Consider the following 24353-nt stretch of genomic DNA (forward strand, 5'->3'; position numbering starts at 1 on the left):
TGATGTTATTTTTTAAATGATCATATATTTAAAAACAACTGATTTTAAATAAGTAATTTATCTCAATGTAAAAATATTTTAATTTATATTGTTATATTGTCATATTGTAGCATATAAAATTTTTTTAATAATCTTCTCTCAAACCTCTGTACTGTATTATCTCCTGAAGCTACCTAGTACTGTAACTTATAAGATTTCATATCTTGTTGTGCTAGGTCTCCGTAATTAAATAAATAATAATAATAATAATAATAATCCACACTGGACCAGATATTCAACCTACCATCTCTTTGTTGACTACACAGCCGCCTTCGATACTCCTTTACGTTCAAAGGTATTTCAGGCCATGTCTGAGTTTGGTATTCCTGCAAAATTAATAAGACTCTGCAGGATGACACTTGCTGATACGCGTTCCTCAGTAAGAAGAGGAAAGAATCTCTGGTAACCACTTAACACCAAACAAGGTTTCAGGCAAGGAGACAGCCTTTCGTGTGATCTCTTTAATATCCTGTTGGAGAAGGTTATACGAGATGCTGATGTGAATAGATATGGCACACTAATCACAAGAGGTGAGGCCAACGTAGCGCAGAGGTTAGCATGAAAGCCTATGACGCTGAACGCCTGGATTCGAATCCTGGCGAGACCATCAGAAAACATTTTCAGCGGTGGCTTCCCCTCCTAATGCTGGCAACATTTGTGAGGTAATATGCCATGTAAAACTTCTCTAAGAAGAGGTGTCGCACTGTGGCACGACGTTCGGACTCGGCTATAAAAAGAGCTTAAACTTGAGCTTAAACTTGAATCGGACTGCACTCATTGATAGGTGGGAAGTTTGCCCCCGTTCCTTAGTGGAATGTTCATGGGCAAAATTTGCAATTTGCAATCACACGAGAACACATGCTACTCGCCTATGCCGACGACATCGATATCATAGGTCGGTCACCGGAAGTAGTAACTGCAGCCTTTGAAAGAATCGAAAAAGAGTCAGTGAAAATGGGTCTGGCAGTAAATGGAGATAAGACGAAATAGATGGTTTCAACTCCCAAAAAGCCTTTCACAACCGAGCAGATAAAGAATATGGAGAAAATTGGGAACTACAACTTTGGGGCACCGCCGTAACCGAAACGAATGACACCAGTTTTGAGATTAAGCGAAGAATAATACTGGCAGATGCAGATGCTACTTTGGACTTAGTAAGCAGTTTAGAAACAAGGCCATCTCTCGGCAGACGAAGATCAAACTATACAAGACACTGATACTGCCCGTGCTGTTCCATGGTTCTGAAGCATGGGTACTTGTGAAAGCAGATGAGGCAGTGCTTGGAGTATTTGGGAGAAAGATTCTTCGTAAAATATATGGACCAGTTTGCGTTAATGGAGAATATAGGCGACGTATGAACCACGAGCTGTATGAGCTGTATGACGACGATAGCGTAGTTACACGCATCAAAATACAACGACTGCGTTGGCTAGGTCATGTTGCCAGAATGGATGAAGAAGCCCCTGCAAAGAAGTCCTTTGAGGGCAAACACGGTGGTACATGCAAACCGGGAAGACCTAAAGCCCGATGGAAAGATCAAGTGGTGGAAGACACCTCGAAACTTGGTGTCAGAGATTTTAGAATGAGCGCAGAAAATCGAGGCGTTTTCTACGAAGATGCCTTCCAAATGCGGCTGTTATACAGCCCCATCACTTCTCACCTTTGCCGCGGTTTTAAAGCTTAAACTTTAAAACACACTAAACGACTTATTCTCTAATAGTTCTTTTTAACCCACTGTAAACCACCCATGGCTTGGGTACCATTAATCTAATAACCAAAAGTGGTTAAGCAGCATAGAACATAAACATTTTAGTAATAAGATAATAAATAAACAACAACAATATAAGAATAGCAAAAAGGGGAACTGATGAATTACCGGTAGACATTATTCATAAGCATACAACATCTAATAGGTATATAATACAGTATAAACCACAACTTTCAAGTACCAAGTAATTCCTAAGACCACTATAATTTTCTCCTTTCTCCAATAACATGCGAGTAGCCAGCCTAGCAATTGCCAAAGAGTTAAGGAACAAAAACTAATTATCAATATGGGTGCTATATAACCAGCATAGGTGGAAGCTTGAAGGAGATTACACTTCACAAAGCACACCATAGACCAAAACAATAGTTTTGCTACACAACGTTATAAATTCATTCTTTGTACCATAGGCAGCACTAATACAATAAAGTTTGTTGAACTTTCCATTGTTTCATTCTTCACTCACTACTGATAACTTGGAAACTTTACTGCCCAGTGTGGGAGCCGCAATAGGAATAGGGTAGAGCTTGGGAAAAGAACACACAAAATGAATGCTAGAGTAGAACCATACTTCTTAGATAATTGTTAAATAAGAACTAGAAAAGTTTTTTTGCCATATTGAAATGGGAATAGAATAAAACAAAAAACAAAATACATCCAAGATCCGTTTTAACAACTATTTGAAAAGAAACTTTTACTACTTAAAGCTAGACCCTCGTGGATTAGCTAGGAAGCAAACAATGCAGAACATATGGCATTTTCAAGGAAATAGAAAAGAAATACAAAAATGAGAAAAAAAAAACAAGAAAAACCAAATGGCAGAAAACGATATCAGGTAGCAGTGGGGAAAAACTTGCCATAAAAGTCAACAAAGTTACACAGAAAACTATTTACAACTATTTGTATTTGTTGGGATCTGAAAATGCAAGACAAGTAACTAACAAGAGGGCCAGTTTGAGGCACTTAACCTTTTTGTCACATTATTCAATAATATTTTGATAACTCCCATTAAGATGTTTTCATAAAGGTCAATATGATCTTAAGATTGGAACAAGTGGCAATGGAATTACCCAAAATACAAACTATTCAGATTTAAGACAACTACCGTTTGGATCATTTTTACGACAAACAAAATCCGATCACAAAGTTTTTCTTTATTTTAATTGTGAAATCTTTCGCTTCAACATATCAAACTTTGACCATAAACGTAGCATTATTGAACGTAACTAAAGTTATGCTCTCGTAAACATACCGTAAATGTAGGAAAACGTGTCAGATTTTTTTGTTTTGTTTGAATATACATACAAATGATTACTGGACGTCTGGCGACCGTAACCGGAAAGTAGAATTCAGTAAAAGCAAAATTTTTCGTTCCGTTTTCAAATTTCAAAACCAAAAATTTACATTTAGAAAACACAATTTTCAGTGAAATTGGATAAAAAATAATGCTTTTATGGGCTTCAGACCCTTTATCCGGAGATCGGTCTATATGGCAGCTATATCTAAATATACTTCGATCCAAACCATATTTGGGGTGGGTGTCTACTCACAGTTTCAAATTTCGGGTAACATATAGGGCTTTTATGGGCTTCAGACCCTTTATCGGAGATCGGTCTATATGGCAGGTATCTATAAATATAGTCCGATCCAAATCATATTTGGGGTAGATGTCGGGAGACCTAAATCTACTCACTGTTTTAAATTTCAGCGAAATCGGATAAAAAAATAAAGCCTTTATGAGCTTCAGACCCTTTATCGGCAGATCGGTCTATATGGCAGCTATATCTAAATATAGTCCAATCTGAAACTTATTTGGGTCCTATGTTACGAGGCCTAAGAATACTCACTGTTTCAAATTTCAGCGTAATCGGATAAAAAATAAAGCTTTTATGGGCTTCAGACACTTTATCGGCAGATCGGTCAATATGGCAGCTATATCTAAATATAGTCCGATCTGAATCATATTAGGGTCAGATATTGGTAGGCCTAAAACTACTCACTGTTTTAAATTTCAGCGAAATCGGATAAAAGAATAAAGCTTTTATTGGCTTCAGACCCTTTATAGGCAGATCGGTCTATATGGCAGCTATATCTAAATATAGTCCAATCTGAACCGTATTTGGGTCAAATGTCGGGAGGCCTAAAACTACTCACTGTTTTAAATTTCAGCGAAATCGGATAAAAAAATAAAGCTTTTATGGGCTTCAGACACTTCATCGGCAGATAAAGGGTCATCATTTCTATATGGCTGCTATATCTAAATATAGTACAATCTGAACCATATTTGGGTCCTATGTTAGGAGGCTTAAAAATACTCACTGTTTCAAATTTCAGCGTAATCGGATAAAAAAATAAAGCTTTTGTGGGCTTCGGACCCTTTATCGGCAGATCGGCGAAATTGGGCAATAAAAAAAGCTTTTATGGGCTTCAGACCCCTCACCGACAGATCGGTCTAAGGGTTATGGGCTTCAGACCATTTATCGGCAGATCGGTCTATATGGCAGCTATATATTAACATACTCCGATATGCACCATATTTGGGTCCGAAGTTGAGAGGCCTGAAACTACTCACTGTTTCAAATTTCAGCGAAATCGGATAAAAAAATAAAGCCTTTATGAGCTTCAGACCCTTTATCGGCAGATCGGTCTATATGGCAGCTGTATCTAAATATAGTCCGATCTGCACCATATTTGGGTCAGATGTCGGGAGGCCTACAACTACTCACTGTTCAAAATTTCAGCAAAATCGGATGAAAAATTATGTGTTTGTGGGTATTAGACCCTTTATCGGAAAATCGGTCTATATAGCAGCTATATACAAATATGCTCCGATTTGGCCCGTTCAAGCATTTAACCAGCGTGCATCAAAAATACGTATCTGTGCCAAATTTCAAGTCCATGGCCTTGCACATAATCGCAATTGTGTGCTCGTCACTGGTAAAGACACATTCTCACACTCAATATTTTTTTCCTTTATTTTGACTAAGCAAAGAGCAGTCAGTTTGTTGAACAGCTCGGTAGACGGCGGATGGCAAACTAGTAAAATGACAATTTTGAAGTTTCACCTTAGATACAAAAATGCTGGTATGTCCAATGACAAAAATCATTAGAGCAACAGACAAATGGCTGCCAGGTACAAGAAGCACAACAAGAATTTCTAAGGCACACAAATTGTTTGGTAATCTTTATGCGATAAAGTAATATCCATCCCAACGTAGCTATTTGAATGTGCGAAAACAACAACTCCCATAGGTATCTTTTTTGTTTTACTTATAGCATAACGAATGCAGCAGATCAAAATACAAAGCCATAATGGAGTTGGGAGGATATTTAATATAATTCTGTATCATATTATAGAAATATAACCAACTAAACTCTGAAAGAGTTGATAACCAAATAGAAGAATCCTTCGACGTTAAGATGTACACTTTGGCGGAAGGCATTGACAACGAAGGGGCTTTTAATAATGTGAGGACCGACACACTGATCCGATCCTTAAACCAGACCGGGGTCGATGGAGAGTGAATAAACCATATGCAAAGGGAGAGGTAGATAAATTGTGGGTCCCATAACATAAGGCCATTATATTGCCACTCCTTTGGGCGACCATCGTGAATAACTTATTACGGATTCGGACCGATGACAAATTTGAATCCTAATGTTACGTTAACGATGTTACAATACTTCTCAAGGGCAGGGATCCGAATGGGTTATGCAGAAATGCTGAAGGGGTCTTAGAGATGGTATACGACTGGACAAAACCTAGAGCTGAATGTTTACCCAGATAAGACTTAAATCAGACTGTTCACGAGAAAAACGTAGATGGGCCAATCTGACGCGTTACGTTTCTTCAGAAAAAACTTATTAACCAACCCTGTTTATAAGCTGTACTTTTGTTATGACCGACTTTTTTCTGCGACAATTACACTACTTCCATGGTACACATTATTCTGTTGGAAGTTGTATTGATGGCTTCAAACGCTAGACAACGGCTTTAGCTTATAATTTCTGAACCCACTCTTACACTTATAATCGAACTGTCACTGTCATATTTTTCAGTAAACTCAACCTTTTCAACATGGTAAAGTATAATTACGAACAAAGTCTGCAAATCATAAACATTTACTACCGAAATTTGGAGTCGGTGATAGCTGCTTTAGGTATGTTAATCATCTTCAGTGACGAATCTTATTTTTGGCTTAATGGGTTACTCAATAATAAAATATGCGTTGGTCAGATGAAAATCTACATGCGGCTCACGAATAAACACTTCATTCACTAAATATACCTATTCGATGGGGTTTGCATGTCGGCGGCATCATTGGGTCATACTTCTTCGTCGATGCTGTCTATAGTCACGTTGTCGTTAATGGACAACGCCACCGCACCATGCTTACTGGATATTTTGCGGCCTGAATTGGAAGATATGGACCTGGATGACATGTGGTTTCAACAGGACGATGCCACAAGAAACATTTTCTCAAGAAAAGGCCCAGTCAATTGGCCACGATTGCTAACAAGCCGACGCTGTTGGAAGAGTTGAAAGCCAAGATTGAACGGAAAATAGCAACCATTTCGGCTGAAATGTGTAGCTGAGTCATCAAAAACTGGGTCCAACATATTGACAGAGGCAAACGTGTCCGCGGTGGCCACATTAAAGAACTCGAGTTCCATTCATAAATGTTTTGATTATATTGGGTTGTCCAAAAAGTAATTGCGGATTTTTTAAAAGAAAGTAAATGCATTTTTAATAAGACTTAGAATGAACTTTAATCAAATATACTTTTTTTACACTTTTTTTCTAAAGCAAGCTAAAAGTAACAGCTGATAACTGACAGAAGAAAGAATGCAATTGCAGAGACAGAGTCACAAGCTGTGAAAAAATTTGTCAACGCCGACTATATGAAAAATCCGCAATTACTTTTTGGGCAACCCAATACTTTAAGCCGATGAAAGAGTTTTTGAAATATCTCAAATGGTTTGCGGTTTATTTTATCCGGGCGATCTAACCCGGATGTCGGGATGTGATAGCCCGACATCCGTACAAAGTGGGATCGAATTGGTATTCACGTTAGCTTCGTATTATGTATGGGAGTGTTGGTGGACGCATTGTATTCACTCGGGGTTAAGAGCACTGTAGGATTGAGACAACGCAGCAGGTGCCTGCATTAAACAACATTAGGGCTGTAACAATTAGGACGGTAAGGTCACGAACTGTCTTGGAGTTTAAGTAGGAGATTAACGCCTCTTACGATGGCACTATCCGAATTATTTGGGTGTTGGGTCATAGCGGAGTTAAAGGGGAATGAAAGAGCAGACGATTTGGCTGTGAAGGCCGAGAACTGCCGTCAATAAATTTGGTTACTGTTATTTTCTTTTCTTTTTTTGCTTTCGGAGCGACGCAGTCCGTGTTAAAGAGCGACGTTAAGTGGGCGCCGGACGCGTCTGTGGAATAGAGAAACAGTCGGTAAAACGACGAATATACTATGGGGAGTTCTGTATTGTGAGATGACAGGCCATTACTAAAAGGAAGTAAGAAGTAGATCAGTATAGCTGTCGGTATCATAACATAACGGTACATATGATCTCTTTAACGTCCCAAATCCAGTAATTTAATATTTTAAAGAAATACTTTTACTAGTTTTTTCTATCTCATCCCACTATGCGCTGGAGCATTTCCTATGACTTTGCTCGATTTTCGCGGCTAACTGACATCGGAACTTAGGTGGGGGCTTAATATCAGACTTGAACCATCTTAGAGGTGTATGAGTGCAAAACAATTATGGATTTTGTTAGTAGCACAAAATTCCTAACATCGATTTTCTGGAGGCCAATATTTTTAGTATTTAAATTGCACAACAAGTTGTTACTTACCTAGGGTGTATGTCCGTAGTGCCATGGGGCGGGGTTTAATATCCGCAGCCTCTTTTCAACCTCTCCCAAAATACATTGGCATGATTTCAATGGTTCTTTGCCTTGATCCAAATGGTTCTTCGACTAAATTCAAATGATTCTGCGAGACCCAAAGAGCCTTTTAAAATAAACCAAATGGGGGAGTTGGTGTGGAGACCCCGATGCAAAGGCTTAAAAATTCTTCAATATTTGTAAGGAAATAACTCCAAGTATTCTCCATATTCCATTCTTAAAGGCTACTTTTTGTTTCTTAAGTTTCCAACTGTCATTTCCAATAATTCCCCTCCTAGAGCGTGCCAAGGATAGGCCTTACCTTAAGGCAGTCAAAAGTCATCTAACCATCAGTCTGTGTTCACCACGAAACAAAGAATGAACATGCAAGAAAGCTATTTTTTAAAAGCAGTGACTACAAAGCGAGAAAAAACAACTATTTTCCTTGTGGAATTTTTTGTGCACCTATTTTTTCCTTTTCCCCCGACACCGTAGAGAAAAAAAAACGAATGGGCAAGTTAGAAACGTTTGAAGGAAGGAAAAGGCCCATGGTTGCAAACAAGTTCCTTGAAAAACTTAAACACCATGTGAAGAGGGAAAAGGAAAATCTAGAAAAAAGCATGAATGTATATGATGCGTTAGCACATGAATGAAAATCGTGTTGAGTTTTTAGAGAAAAACAACTCTAGGTGGTAGGCAGTCTGGCTAGATGACTGGATGACTGGATGACTGGATGACTGGATGACTGTGAGCTGGCAGGCACAGTATCTTGAAGTAGGCTTCTTATCCATTGAAATGTCTGCCTGTCTATCTGGTGGCTGCCACCAAACACAAACACACACTCGCACAACAGGGAATAGCGAATTTGATGTTGTTTATGCGACAACCAAAGACGTTGTCATCGTCATCGTCATCATCATCATCCGCCGTATCTGTGTAGTGTGTATATGGATAGCAAAGACAACATGACTTGACTGACTGACTGACTATTACCCGTTGTGGGTTTATCTGCTCAGGAAACAAACTACGAGTTCATCGCCAACTGTGGCAAGGCATCTAGCAGCAACATTACTAGAAACATCATATGTGAGTGTGTGTGTTTGTGAGTGTGTGAGTAGTCTCATAATACTTATTTTTATATCTGACTTTGCTTAGGCAAAAATAACAGAAATGACTCTGGTAAATAATAACAACATGGGACTTAGAGGCCTTTTCGCATCAAGTCTCAAAAGAAATGTTACGATAGGTTCCCTCCAAAAACGAGGTAATCAAGCAACAATAGCTAAATACCAAATTATCTTTGTGGTTGCAAATATTCACCACCAGCACCAACACCAAGCCTAAACACCGGGGAGAACAAACAAAAACGTTCAAAGGAAAGTTGAAAGAGAGAAATAGGTCAAATAGTTATATTTGGTGCAATTTTAGAATTAAGAATGAGAAATGGCCAAATTAGACAATTTGAAGAATACTAAAAAATGTGATACCACCAGTATTGAAAAATTTGGAATAAATAACGCTAGAATGTTTAAAAAGTATTTTTTTACCTTAACCTTAGTAAAAATGAAATAAATTTGGAGAAATGTTAAAAATATTTGCTCATTCTGGGTTTGTAATGAAATTGTAAAAGTTAAATTTGAACTTAAGATAGTGATATGTCAAATTATTAAAAAAAAAGAATGTGTTATGTAAAGTCAACTTATTCCAGAGTAATTTTTTTTTTGTCCCATCGAGCTTTAACTATTTAATCACAAATCGTGATAAGTAAATTTTATTTAATCAAAGTTAATTTTACTTACTCAAAGTAAATTTTTCCTAAATTTTAAGAAATTATTTTACTAAGTCGGAGTTTCCTAACAAGAATGATATTGTTTTTGCTTTTAAATATTTTGAGTTAGTTAGGCTTGAAGTAATTTGGAGGAAAAAAACAGATGCTTTATCTTTCCAAAAGCAAAAAGGAAATAAATAAAACTTAAGAAAAATAAACTAAGGAAAATAAAATGACAAATTACTAAAAAGTATATGTTATGTAAAATCAGCTTATTTTAGAGAAATTGTTTACTTTCATCGAACTTTATCCATTTAATCACTATTCGTGATACGATAACTTAATCAAAGTTAATTTTACTTGCTTAAAGTAATTTTTCCTAACTTTATAGAAAATATTTACTAAACCTATGTTAAAATCCTGAAATCTTGATTCAAATATAACTTTCTAATGAATATGATGTTATTATAGCTTATAAGCACTTCAAGTTAGTTGGACATGATGTTGTTTGAAGGAAATATCGGATGTTTTTATTTATTGAAATAATTTGTATGCCCTCCACCAAAGGATGGGTGGTGGAGATGTAGATGTAACTCCTCGAAATATTTGTCTCAGACCCCATAAAGTGTATATATTCTTGATCGTCATGACATTTTAAGTCGATCTAGCCATGTCCGTCCATCCGTCCGTATGTCTGTCGAAAGCACGCTAACTTTCGAAGGAGTAAAGCTAGGCGCTTGAAATTTTGCACAAATACTTCTTATTAGCGTAGGTCGATTGGGATTGTAAATGGGCCATATCAGTCAATGTTTGGATATAGCTGCCATATAAACCGATCTTGGGTCTTGACTTCTTGAGCTTCTAGAGGGCGCAATTTTTGTCAGATTAAGCTGAAATTTTGCACATTTCGCTTTAGTATGACATCCAACAACTGTGCTAATTTTGGTCCATGAAATAGGTCCATAACCTAATATAGCTCTTATATAAACCGATCTGGGATCTTGACTTCTTCAGCCTCTAGAGGGCACAATTCCCATCCGATTTAACTGAAATTTTGCGTGACGTGTTTCGTTACGATTTCCAACAATTGTACTAAGTGTTGTTCAAATCGGTCCATAACCCGATATAGCTGCCATATAAACCGATCTTGAATCTAGACTTCTTGAGCCACTAGAGGGCGCAATTCTTATCCGATTTGGCTGAAATTTTGAACGACGTGTTTTTTTACGACTTCCAACAACTGTGCTAAGTATGGTTGAAATCGGTCTATAATCTGATAGAGCTGCCCTAAATTTTTGAGCCAATAGAGGGCGCAATTCTTATCAGATTTGGTTGAAAATTTGCATGACATGTTTCGTTATGACTTTCAAAAACTGTGGAAAATATGGTTTAAATCGGATTATAACCTGATATAGCTGCTATATAAACCGATCTGGGATTAGCCTCAAGAGGGCGTAATTATTTTTCGATTTCGCTGAAATTTGGTACAACGGCTTCTCCCATGACCTTCATCAAACGGGTCAAATATGGTCTGATTCGGTTATAACCTGATACACCTCCCCTATAAACCAATCTCCCTATTTTACTTCTTGAGCCCCCAAATCCTATTAGATTTGGCTGAAATTTTACACAATGACTTCTTCTATGTTTTCTGACATTCAATTAAATTATGCTCCGAATCGATTTTTTTTTAATTTGATTTTTATTGAAAATTTTGTCGAATTTATATGTTTATAGAAAATATAGTTGAAATTTGATTTTTATAGAAAATTTCGCTGAAATTTTATTTTTATAGAAAATTTCGTTAATTTTTTTTTAAATATTTAAAAATTTGGTTTTTATATATATTTTTTTTTAATAACATTTTTATCGAAAATTTAGTTTAAATTTTATTTTTATAGAAAAATTCGTTGAAATTAGATTTTTATAGAAAATTTCGCCGATTTCTTTTTTAAACTTGTAAAAATTTGCTTTTAATAAAAAATTTAGTAATTACATTTTTATAAAAAATTTGATTGACATTTGATTTTTATAGAAAATTTCGCAGATTTTCTTTTTTTAAATTTTGTTAAAATTTGGTTTTATAACAAATTTTGTCAAAATTACATTTTGTAGAAAATTTCGTTGACGTTTAATTTTATTAAAAAATTTCGTCGAAATTCCATTTTTATAGAAAATTTTGTCTATATTCCATGTTTCTAGAAAAATTTCGTCTATATTCCATGTTTCTAGAAAATTTCATCGAAATTCCAATTTTATAGAAATTTTCGTCGATTTTGCATTTTCCAAAGGAAATTTGTTTAAAATTTGAATTTTATACAAAATTTTTTCAAAATTTTATTTTCGTGAACAAATTTTGTCAAAATTGAATTTCATAGAAAATTTTGTCAAAATTAGATTTTTATAGAAAAATTCGTCAATATTTGATTTTTATGAAAAAGGTTGGACTCCAAGTCATTTAATTTTCTTATAAAAATTCAAAGCCCAGCAACATACAGCCAACATGTGAATAAAAAGCAAGACGAGTTACTTGCGGAAAACCAACATCAATGTAGAGGAAACTTTTTTTTTTCGTCGTTCGCTTCGTTACTGCTTTTCCACCAACAGTAAAAGTAGGTTATATTTAGATGATGCAGTTAGCACAATGTAAGCCAAACAGAAAATCATAGAGGCAGACATAAGGCAAGGAAATGCCGAAAACCAAATGAGAATAGAGGAATTACATGGTTAGCAGACCAACGAAAAAAAATGGAAAAAAACGAAGAAGAAAAAAAAAAACACTAAACTAAAAACCTAATAATTTAAACTTTCAAAAAGAAAACATAAGACACGAAAAGACTAGTTGGTGAATACCAGGGAATTAAACTTCTTAGAGCATTAAAACGATGGCCTTTCCAAACAGTGCTGCCAAAAAAAATATGCTTGGCCAGTTGCAAATGGTGGCGGAGGTCATAAAACATAAATCGGACTTTGCCTAGAAAGGAACGAAAGTCAAGAGCACCAAGCCAAGATCAACAAAGCCTTGAGCAGAAAAGCCTCTATGCTAATTTTTTTCACACAAAAAAAAACAGAAACCAAGACAATTTAATGGCCAGCCGCCTTCAAATGAAATGCAAATAAAATAAAAATGCAAATGGAAGCGGCATGTCATTCCAAGAGCAATCTGCTCCAATAATAATCACCAACATCCGGAGTTTTAGAAGACAAATGAATGAAAAAAGAAAAGAGAGAGAAACTCTCAAGTAGAACTACAAATCACAAAATAGAAAGAAAATCATGTTCAGCAAATGGTATAGGCAAGCTGGCGACCAGCCATCGGAGACAAACAACAACCCCAATAAAATTGGCTTGGCAAACTTTTGCCCACTTCCACCGCAGTAAATGGCCATAATAAGCATAAGGAGTGGTTGGCTATAACAATAAATGGATTTCTCATAATAAATAAAAATAATAAAATAAAATTATAGCAAAGCATGTCTACTCCTCCCCCCCGTCTCTCCATCCGTTTCCCTTTTCACTATGTTTCACCTTTTTCCTGTTGGCTGTTGTTCTTCTCTGTCGCTTAGATAAATGCTTCATTATTGTGATTTTATCTTTGCATTTCCACCGGATATTCTTCTCAGCAGCAGCAGCAGCAGTCGACGAGCAGCCTTCTTTCCATTCATCAGTTGGCTTTCATAGTAGGCAGTTCTTAAGTGGCCATGAATTGAGTCAAGGAAATTCAATTCAATGCAAAGCGAATGAGATGCGAATTGTATCAATTCAATAGAAATCATCCGTGTTGTACATATCGATGAATACTGATGACTGCTGCTGCTGACCTTAGGCATATTAAGGTTACATGGGGAGCATAGGGCCTCCAAGACATATGCATATGGCAATGGCAATGGCGATGACATGTAAACACAAGAGACATAAGGAGAACAAGTATCCAGTCGTTATACATAGAGAGTGTAAGAAGAAGGACAATGGTATTTTGTTGTTCCAATGACAATGAAATTAGAGATTTTAATTTTCGAAAATTATGAAAATCCAATTTTGGCGATTTTTCCAAATTAAACGAGGAAGACGAAGGTGGGCCAATTTAACGCACCATGTTTCCTCAGTAAGACGATTTCGATATCTGACAAGGTCAAATACTTAGTTGTGATCTTGGACAGGAAACTGAATTGGAAGTGTCACATTCAGGAGCGTACTGAGAAGGCTCACAGATGTTGGGCACTATGTAGACGGGCCGTAGGCTCGAAATGGGGCCTGACTCCGAGGATAGCCCACTAGCTCTATAGGAGCGTGATTAGACCAATACTTACTTACGCCTCAGTAGTTTGGTGTACTGCTATGGTGAAAAAGTGCAACATAAGGACCATACAACAGGTTCAGATAACATGTTGTCTTGGCATAGGCGGAGCGATGAGGACCACGCCCAATAGGGCACTGAAGACTATTTCTGGTATCCCACCCATTGACATATAGATTAAGTGTGAGGCAGCCACTGCGGCTATGAGACTTAAGGCGATAGGAGAATGGATTGAGGAAGGGAGCAGCTCATACCATCACGGTATAATCGAGGCTACGATAGGAAACCTGGTAGGAAGGGAAGAGGTTTCCGATCGGATATCTGAGATGAACCTTGAGGTCGACTAAGAGGAACTAATGCCAGCGCACAGTCTTGGATTGACGGAACCCTAGTATTGCCATCTGGAAGATCATGTTCACAGCTAGAGAACAGAGTGGGCCTGGGGTCTACATTGAGAACCCAGGGACTGAGATCTGTTTTAGACTGCCTGACCATAACACGGCCCTGCAGGCGAAGATCTGGGCAATTACGGAATGCGTGAGGTGGTGTGGTGCTAACGCGAGGACATCGAGTGTGAAAATCTTTGCAAATTTGCAAATTTTGCCCAAGAACATTCCACTAAGGAACAGGGGCAAACTTCTCACATATCAATGAGTGCAGTCCGATTTAAGTTTAAGCTCAATGATAAGGGACCTCCTTTTTATAGCCGAGTCCAAACGGCGTGCCGCAGTGCGACACCTCTTTGGAGAAGTTTTACATGGCATATTACCTCATAAATGTTGCCAGCATTAGGAGGGAAAGGCCAACGCTGAAAATTTTTTCTGATGGTCTCACCAGGATTCGAACCCAGGCGTTTAGCGTCATAGGCGGACATGTTGACCTCTGGGCTACGGTGGTGTGAACATCTTTACCGGCAGTAAAATTGCCATAAGGGCAATAACAACCAGGACGGTAAGGTCACAAACAGTCATGCAGTGTAAGAAGGAGATTAAAGCCTTCTCTGAGGATGGCAAAACCTGCATCGTTTGGGTGCCGCGCCATAACGGAGTAAGGGGAAATGAAAGGGCAGACGATCGTGAGGTGAAGGCCAGAGGACTGCCCTCAATAAACATGGTTAACCCGAACCATTTCGGGTCGACGCAGTCCGAGTTAAGGGAGTAGGCGACGAATGCGCATGCAACCCTGTGGAACAGCGAAACGGTCGGTAGGACGGCGAAAATCCTATGGGGGGATCCAGATCGTGAGAAGACGAGGCTATTACTGAAAGGAAGCAAGAAGGAGGTCAGTTTAGATATTGGTATCATAATGGGACAAAAAGAAGTTCGAGATCACTTATGTAAAATCAGTGCGGCAAGTGATAGCATGCGGGGAAGATGATGAGACGTTGGAGTATTTCCTTTGTCATTGCCCGGCTTTCGCGTCCAACAGATACCGCTACTTTGGTGGAGACACAATATCAGACATGAACCAACTTAGGGGAGTAGTATTGATAAGAATAAAGGATTTTGTAAGTAGCACGGGATTCCTTATTTTAAATTTCGATTTTAGGGTAACTTTACAGTTTTTAAAGCGCACAACAAGCCGATTACTGGCTTAGGTGTATGTCCATAGTGGCATGTGGTGGTTTAATATCTGCACCCTCTTTTCAACCTAACCTAGCCTAACGTAGACAAAAATTTTCAACAAGGTTTTCTACGAAAATTGATATTTAGATTAATTTGTCGTTGAAAAAAATCAAGACGCAATTTTATATGAAAATCACGTTTCGACGAGATTTTCCATAATGTCATATTCCGACAAAATTTTCTAAAAAGCCAAAGTTTGTTGAAATTTCTCATAAAAATCCCATTTCGACTACATTTTCCAAGAAAACGAAATTCGAGGATGTTTCTTGATTTGTCGAAATCAAATTTCGACAAATCAAGAAATCCCTATACCGGGATTTCTTAGGTAGGTCTCCAACCAAGTTTCAGGCTCGAGACCACTAAGCCCTATCTCCGGAGTACTTAGGTAAGTCTGTACACGCACCTTTTTCCTAAGGACCGCCAGATTCGTTGCAGGAGTACTTAGCCAGGTCTCGGCGTGACATAGCTACCTGGAACTGTGGCCAGGAATTCTTCCGCATCTTTTGTCCCAGAAAATTATAAGACTGATAAAGGAGTACTTACCCAGGTCTCCTACGCGCCTGACACCCGGAATAGCGCCCCGATCCACTATCGGAGTACTTGCCCAGGTCTCGCTCGGATGAACATTTCAAAATTCACCTGTTCTGGGTGCCGGATCACAGAGATATCCCAGGGAATTTTAAAGCGGACGAGCTTGTGAGACTAGGAACTACCCGTGACATTCCAGGGAAACTGGAATCTATGGGATCAGGTCCGAAGGGCAACAAATGATAGATGGTCACAAAGAGGGGCCTGTAAGCATTCCAAAACTATGTGGCCTAATTTAGACTTGAAGAGGTCTACCGTTTTGCTGTCATTGGTTAGAACAGACGTCTCAGTCATTGTGTCCGTAGGACAGGTCACTGCCCAATCAGAAAATATGTTGACAGACTGAAGATTGCCATCAACGACTTTTGCAGAAGCTGTGAGGACAACGAAGAAGAAGAGATCATAGAACACCTGTCCCGCACTGGCAGTCAGAAGGAGTTCCACTTTAGGTTCTCATTTCTTTGAGAACCTGTCTGATTTAACGGATGTGAACATTCGCAAGATGTTGGGCTTTTTAAAGCGATCTGAATGGTTCAACGGTTCAACTTCTGTTCCTGTGGTATCACAATGGACGAAAACGTCTAAGTGAGTCTGATGGCAGACTGCCACTCAAAACTAACCTAACCTAAGGAAGGGTTGCAGAAAACTCTTCAACTGGGCGAGAACCACAAGGGCACACCACGATTGGGAAAACTGAGCTAAGAAAATACAACGGCTAGCTGAGAAAGGCTCAGCAAAAATTCTGCTACTTCAACCTAACCTAACCTAGCGAGAAATTCCCAGTGCACGCGGAAGTGAGTACCTAGGGTAAACCACTGGGAAGCCCATTCTTCTATATAAACTGAAGATCTTTGATTAAAGCGTTAAACCTCGAAACCATTCATACTGTATTTATCTTCCACTGTCTCTGAAAATTTAAATTTCTATGATGAATCCTTCCCCCGCTAGGCCTTACCACAGCTAATGAAGGAAAGTCGTCGTTACACAGGCGCCCGAGCAGGGCGACACTAAGTGTTGTCAGGTGCAATCTGACATTTTCATTAGAAAGTTTGACATTTTCTGACATTATCGTAAGGGTTTTCGTAGCCGAACAAGATCGAATAAAAGTTGTTCGGGGAAGAAACACTTCAAAGCAAGTGGTCGCCTGTTTCTTTGGCAAAACTGATATCATGTGGCGACTACTTCGCTTGATCAATGTAGGACGGTCAAAATTGAGTGAAGAATCAGTGTTCACCAGGGTAGAACCCTGGGAAGCCCATTCTTCTATATGAACTGACGATCTTTGATTAAAGCGTTAAACCTCGAAACCATTCATACTGTATTTCTCTTCCACTGTCTCTGAAATTATAAAATTATGATGGATCAATCAATCTGATATTTCCATAAGAAAGTTTGACATTTTCTAGCATAATCGTACGGGTTTTCGTAACCGAACAAGATCCAATGAAAGTTGTTCGGGAAAGAAGTCCTTCGAAGCAAATGGTCGCCTGTTTCTATGGCAAAACTGATGTCATGTGGCCACTATTTCGCTTGATCAATGTAGGAGGTCAAAATTGAGTGACCAATCATTGATCGTCCATGACAATGCGAGCTCTCTCACATCGGCTCAAATCAGAACCTTTTGTGACGGGCTAAAACGTAGACTTGGCTCCCTTTTTGACATCCTTTTTATTAACGCACAATAAGAAAAAAATGCGTGGTCAACGATTTTCGTAGCCAGAATATGCTGTTGAAGGGTCTCAATCGGGGTGGAAAATTGATTGGACAATTGGTTTTAGCGTAGCCAAAAGGAGAATACTTTGAAAAGCAAAAACAAACATTGTTGATGAAAAATATTTGCATTTTCATTATTAGACCACAAATATGTAAAGCAGCCCTCGTATAATACTTCTACAATTGGTATTTCAGCCTAAAGCCTACGCTTCATGGGTGCTTTCAACATAATGCCAGGGGGTCATATCCGGTGTATACGGAGACTGAAGCATGATTTCTACATTCTTTTTACTTCTTCCAAGACGAAATCAGAATACCCCTCTATGATGATGAGTGTAATATGCGTCTTCTTTGACTTCCATTATACAATTGGCCTACTTTATTGCCAAATTTAAATTGTATTTGTCAACAGAATAAATAAACTAGAACAAATTTTTCAATTTAGACCACAAATTAATAAACACCATCTATGACCTTAGACACTTCCCCTCCGGGTTGAGTGGAAAATGTAACTGGGTCAAAGAGACAGCAGCTGAATTTCTTTGAGTGTCAAATTGCTCAGCTTTATAGTTTATCCAGCTGGATATCTGTGTGTGGATTTGTTTCTATATTTATGTCTAGATTCAATTTACAAACCGATTTGATGATTTTGCCCTCAAACAACATCACGTCTTTACATATTTTTGTCGTTCTGTTTTTCTCTATTTTCATTTGTTTGTTGTTTTCCATGGCATTATGCTCAAAATACTGACACACACACTCATGCAGTTAAAGAACTGCCCTAAATGCAAAAAGGCCTTAAAAGTCATTCTAGCCATGATTTCCAACATCCAACAACCGTCGGAAAGTATTGCAAAGAAAACAAACGAATAATTGAAACAGCAAGAAAAAAACAAAACAAAAAGATGACCAAAATATGGTAACACGATTTTCGAATGGCTGCAAAATTTGGTCGATTGTTTTTGGAGATTTTCGGTTATTGAAGCACGTAACTGCTTGGATTGCCCCCAACATCATGAATTTGAGGTCATCCCTAAAACGAGAAAATTATTAGGGTGGAAGGATATTAACTTAAAGTGGGATCGTTTTTTTTAGGTCAGTACACAAAATTTGTAGCAGCAATAATACTGTGCAGAATAGGGTGGCCCACCTATCTAACAGTGGCTAGGCTGACCCTTTGCCTTATTACAATTATCCAAAATCGACAGATATCGAAGATGGATTCACCAATTCAAGCTAAATTTTGTTTGCACCTTTAAGGTAACCCAAAAACACAAAACTGGTGCAAAATTGGGGTAGAGTAACCAAGGGGGACGCCCCACCCAAAACCCCCCAAATTGACATGTGACACGATTGGGACAATATGCGGGTCAAAAGAAAGGTTTTTGAGAGTAAACTATTAATCTGTTATCTCAATTTGGGATTAAGCAATAAGGTGACCGTCCCAAAAAAATCCTCAAAACGAACGTAAAAGCCAATCGGGACAACATGGGACTCAAATGAAATGTGTTTTAAGGTAGATTACGAATAACAAACAAGCGAAAGGAATGAACATTTGAAGTTAGAGGACTTTAAATATAATGCCGACAAAGAATTTAATATTTTATAAGATTTAGGAACAAAATTTGGAAAAGCTATAACGAAATGGGCATATTCCCCATTCTATGTTAGAATATACAAAAAACATGTAAAAGCGTATCACTCTTTATAGCCAAACAAAGGATAATGGATAAGAATTGCTATGCTATTTTAGCTAAACCAAGTTATGAGCCGATTTGGGCCATACTTGGCTGTTGGAGTCCAAAGTGTAATTGATTTTGCAAAATTTCAGCCAAATCGGATAAGAATTGGACCTATAGTGGCTCAAGAAATAAAATTGGAAAATCTGTTTGCATGGGAGTTATATCTGGTTATCGGTCCATAACCAGATATAGCTCCCATGCAAACAGGCCATATTAAATACGTATGTTAAAGATCATAGAAGAAGATTATAAAAGTGTCCAAATCGAATAAGAATTGTTCCCTCTAGAAACACAAGAAGTATAATCGGGCCATATTTGGTGCAGTTGCTGATGGTCAAACCAAAACACTTCAGCCAAATTTGATAATAATTGCGCCCTCTAGAGGCTCACGAAGTCAATATCCGAGATCGGATTATATAGGGGGCTATATCAGGTTATAAACCGATTTGGGCCGTACTTGGCACAGATGTTGATGGTCAAATTAGAACACTTCATGCAAAATTTCAAATCGGTCTATATTGGACCTATATCAGGTTATGAACCGATTTGAACCATACATGGCACATTTGATGATGATTAAACCAAAACACTTAATGCGAAATTTCGGCCAAATCGGATAATAATTGCGCCCTCTATCGGCTCAAGAAGTCAAAATCCGAAATCGGTTTATATGGATGCTATATCAGGTTATGGACCGATTTGGACCATACTTGGCAGAGTTCAGCCTTCACTTCAGCCAAATCTGAAAATAATTGCGCCCTCTAAAGGCTCACGAAGTAAATATCCGAGATCGGATTATATAGGGGCTATATCAGGTTATAAACCGATTTGGGCCGTACTTGGCACAGATGTTGATGGTCAAATTAGAACACTTCATGCAAAATTTCAGCCAAATCGGATAATAATTGTGCCCTCTGGCGGCTCAAGAAGTCAAGATCCAAGATCGGTTTATATGGGAGCTATACCTAGGTTATGAACCGAATTGGACCATACTTGGCAGAGTTGTTGGAAGTAAAAATTAAACACATCGGATAAAAATTGCGCCCTCTAGAGGTTCACAAATACCCGAATCAGATTATATATGGAAACTATAACAGGTTATAAACCGATTTGAACAATACTTGGTGCAGTTCGTTAGAAGTTCAGCCAAATCCGATAATAATTGCGGTCTCTAGTGGCTCAAGAAGTCAAGAATCGAAATCGGTCTATATTGGACCTATATCAGGTTATGAACCGATTTGAACCATACATGGCACATTTGATGATAATCAAACCAAAACATATACCAAACCAAAACATAGACCGATTTGGCCCATCTACAATCCCAAACGAACTGCATTAATAAGAAGTATTTATGCAAACTTTCAAGCACCTATCTTTGCTGCTTGGAAAGAAAGCGTGCTTTCAACAGGCAGACAACTAGACGGAAGGACGGACGAAAATGGCTAAATCGACTTGGAAAGTCAAGACGATCAAGTATATATATACTCTGTTGGGTCTCAGATCAGATTTATATTTCAATGTGTTACAAACGGAATGACCAAATTAGCATACCCCGATTGTATGGTGCCTCCACCACATTTCCAAAAATTCTCATTTGCCGTTTCACAAAAGACGATTTGTTAATTTTAACAAAATTTCAACACTTTTAAAACACTTAAAATTGAAAATTTTTTTTCTACTCACCCTAATGTGCGTATCTTTTATTTCATTCGATTCCTTTAGCTTTGCAGATTCTGTAATAATTGAAGAAGAAGAAGAAGAAAAATAAATATCAAATCGTGATTTATGTAATTGTTTGAAAATGTGTATGTAAATGTTTGTTTGTTTGTCTGTGTGTGTAATTCTTGTAATGGCATGGAATTGATTTTAATGACATTCATGATTTGAAGCGTGTTTTTCTTTGTTTTCTTTTTTCATTGAATTCGAGCGCAAATTTCAATTTTCCATAGAATTGGATAAGTTTATGGAGGGTTTTAAAATGGTCGAATGGTTGTTAAGAATCGAAATTATTTCAAATTGTGCCACACTCAATTAAATGGGGATTATACAGAATAATAGAAAAATGCAGGATAGAAGGAGAAAATGTATTAATATACTGGGGTGGTAGATGGTACAAAAACATTTGATAAATTCCTAACACTGAGGGCAGGCGGGTAGCAACATGGTGATATCCAGCATGGCTCCCTCCCCCATACCCCAATTTTCAAAAACGCCAGATCTCGGAGATACGTGCACCGATTTAAACGATATTTTGTATGCCATCTTATGGTACCCTAAAATCACGGTAAACAATTTTGGGGTCAAATAATCGGGGGGGACGCCCCATCCCAAAACCCACCCGAACGGACATGTGCACTGATTGGGACAATATGGGTATCAAATAAAAGGTATTTAAGAGTAGAGTACGAATTTGGCATACAAATTACACCCATAAGTTTCGGGGGGTCCCCCACCCACTAAAAAGCCTCAAGAAGACATTTTCACCGTTTTGGGCAATATGGGTATCAATTGAAAGGTATTTAAGAGTAGAATACGAACTTCGCATTAAAATGCTACCCTTAGTGTCGAGGGCCCCCACCCCCAAGAACACCACCCAACAGGACACTTTAACCGTTTTGAGTAATATGGGCATCAAATAAAAGGTATTTTAAAGTAGAATACAAATATGATACAAAAAATAATTTTTTGGTGTCTGAGGGCCCTTTCCACCACCTAAAACCCCATAGCAGTACAAATTTATCGATTGGGAAAATATGGATATCAAACGAAAGCTATTTAAAGGCAGAGTCCAATGCTGATATAAAAATTTATTCCTTGGGATCTGAGGCGCCTCCACACCCCCTAAAACCCGTTACCAGAACTTGTTTACCGATTGGGACAATATGGGTAGCAAACGGGTCAAAGTGTTCCCATCCTAAAAAGATATTTTGCAAAGTGCAAATTTTGCCGTTGATCATTCCACTAAGGAACAGGGACAAACTTCTCCCATATCAATAAGTGCAGTCCGATTCAAGTTTTAAGCTCAATGATAAGGGGCCTCCTTTATATAGCCGAGTCCGAACGGCGTGCCGCAATGCGACACCTCTTTGGAGGAATGTTTTACATGGTATAATACCTCACAAATGTTGCCAGCTTTATTAGAGAGTTAAACAAGAAAGAGCTTGTTAAGTTCGGCCGGGCCGAATCTTATATACCCTCCACCATTGATCGCATTTGTCGAGTTCTCTCTTTTTAGACAAACATAGAATATTGCATAAGAACTGTTATGCTATTGGAGCTATATCAAGAAGCAAAATCGGGATATAGGTTTATATGGGAGCTGTATCAAGCTATTGATCGATTCAGACTATATTAGACACGCATATTAAAATTCATGAGAGAAGCTGTTGTACAAAATTTCAGTCCAATCGGATGAGAATTGCGCCCTCTAGAGGTTCAAAAAGTCAAGATCCCAGATCAGTTAATATGGTAGCTATATCAGGTTCTATACCGATTTGCGCCACACTTAGCACAGTTATTGGAAGTCATAACAAAACACCTCATGCAAAATTTCAGCCAAATCGGATGAGAATTGCGCGTTCTATTGGCTCAAGAAGTCAAGATCCAAGATCGGTTATATGGCAGCTATATCAAAACATGGACCGATTAAAACCACACTTAACGTAGTTGTTGAGAGTGATTCCAAAACACGGCGTACAAAATTTCACTTAAATCGGATAAGAATTGCGCCCTCTAGAGGCTTAAAAAGTCAAGACCCTAAATCCAGACCCAGATATATCAAAACATGAACCGATGTAAACCATACTTAGCGTAGTTGTTGGAAGTGATACCAAAACACTACGTGCAAAATATCAAAAAAATCGGATAAGAGTTGCGCCTTCTAGAGGCTCAAGAAGTCAAGACCCAAAATCGGTTTATATGGCAGCTATATCAAAACATGGACCGATTTGGCTCATTTACAATACCAACCGACCTACACTAATAAAACGTATTTGTGTAAAATTTCAAGCGGCTAGCTTTACTCCTTCGAAAGTTTGCGTGCTTTCGACGCACAGACGGACGGACGGACATGGCTATATCGACTTAAAATGACATGACGATCAAGAATATATTTATATACTTTATGGGGTCTTAGACGCATATTTCGAGGTGTTACAAACAGAATAACGAAATTAGTATACCCCCATCCTATGGTGGAGGGTATAAAAAGGCACAGCGCACCGGGCCTGCTTCGGCGGCTAGTATACCATAAATAGTGATGGCAAATAATTTTTATACCCACCACCGAAGGATGGGGGTATATTCATTTGGCATATTCCGTTGGCAACACATCGAAATATCCAATTCCGACCCTATAAAGTATATATATTCTTGATCAGCATAAAAATCGAAGACGATCTAGACATGTCCGTCCGTCTGTCCGCCTGTCTGTTGAAATCAAGCTACAGTCTTAAAAAATAGAGATATTGAGCTGAAACTTTTCACAGTTTCTTTTTTTGCGCAAAAGCAGGTTAAGTTCGAAGATGGGCTTTAACGGACTTTATCTTGATATAGCCCCCATATAGACCGATCCGCCGATTTAGGGTCTTAAGCCCATAAAAGTCACATTTATTATCCGATTTTGCTGAAATTTGGGATAGTGAGTTGCATTAGGCCCTTCGACATCCTTCTTCAATTTGGCCCAGATCAGTTCAGATTTGGATATAGCTGCCATATAGACCTATCCTCCGATTTAGGGTCTAAGGCCCATAAAAGCCACATTTATTATCCGATTTTGCTGAAATTTGGGACAGTGAGTTTTTTTAGCCCCTTCGAAATCCTTCGTTAATTTGGCTGAGATCGGTCCAGATTTGGTTATAGCTGTCATATAGACCGATCCTCCGATTTAGGGTCTTAGGCCCATAAAAGC

The 24353-nt window shown here is 38.2% G+C and overlaps 1 protein-coding gene across 23 annotated transcripts in view; it reads right to left on the reverse strand.

Moving 5' to 3' along the window:
• The window catches only part of LOC106080785 (mucin-2), a 398264-nt gene that overhangs the window by 324418 nt on the left and 49493 nt on the right, over nucleotides 1-24353 (reverse strand). For all 23 annotated transcript variants that reach the window (XR_009398497.1, XM_059370010.1, XM_013242344.2 and 20 more), the window contains one exon: nucleotides 21128-21177. The gene's annotated coding sequence lies outside the window, so the exon portion shown is untranslated. The remainder of the gene's footprint in view (nucleotides 1-21127; nucleotides 21178-24353) is intronic.

Source organism: Stomoxys calcitrans, chromosome 5 (genome assembly GCF_963082655.1).
Source record: "Stomoxys calcitrans chromosome 5, idStoCalc2.1, whole genome shotgun sequence".
In the NCBI taxonomy this organism is placed as follows: Eukaryota; Metazoa; Arthropoda; class Insecta; order Diptera; family Muscidae; genus Stomoxys; species Stomoxys calcitrans.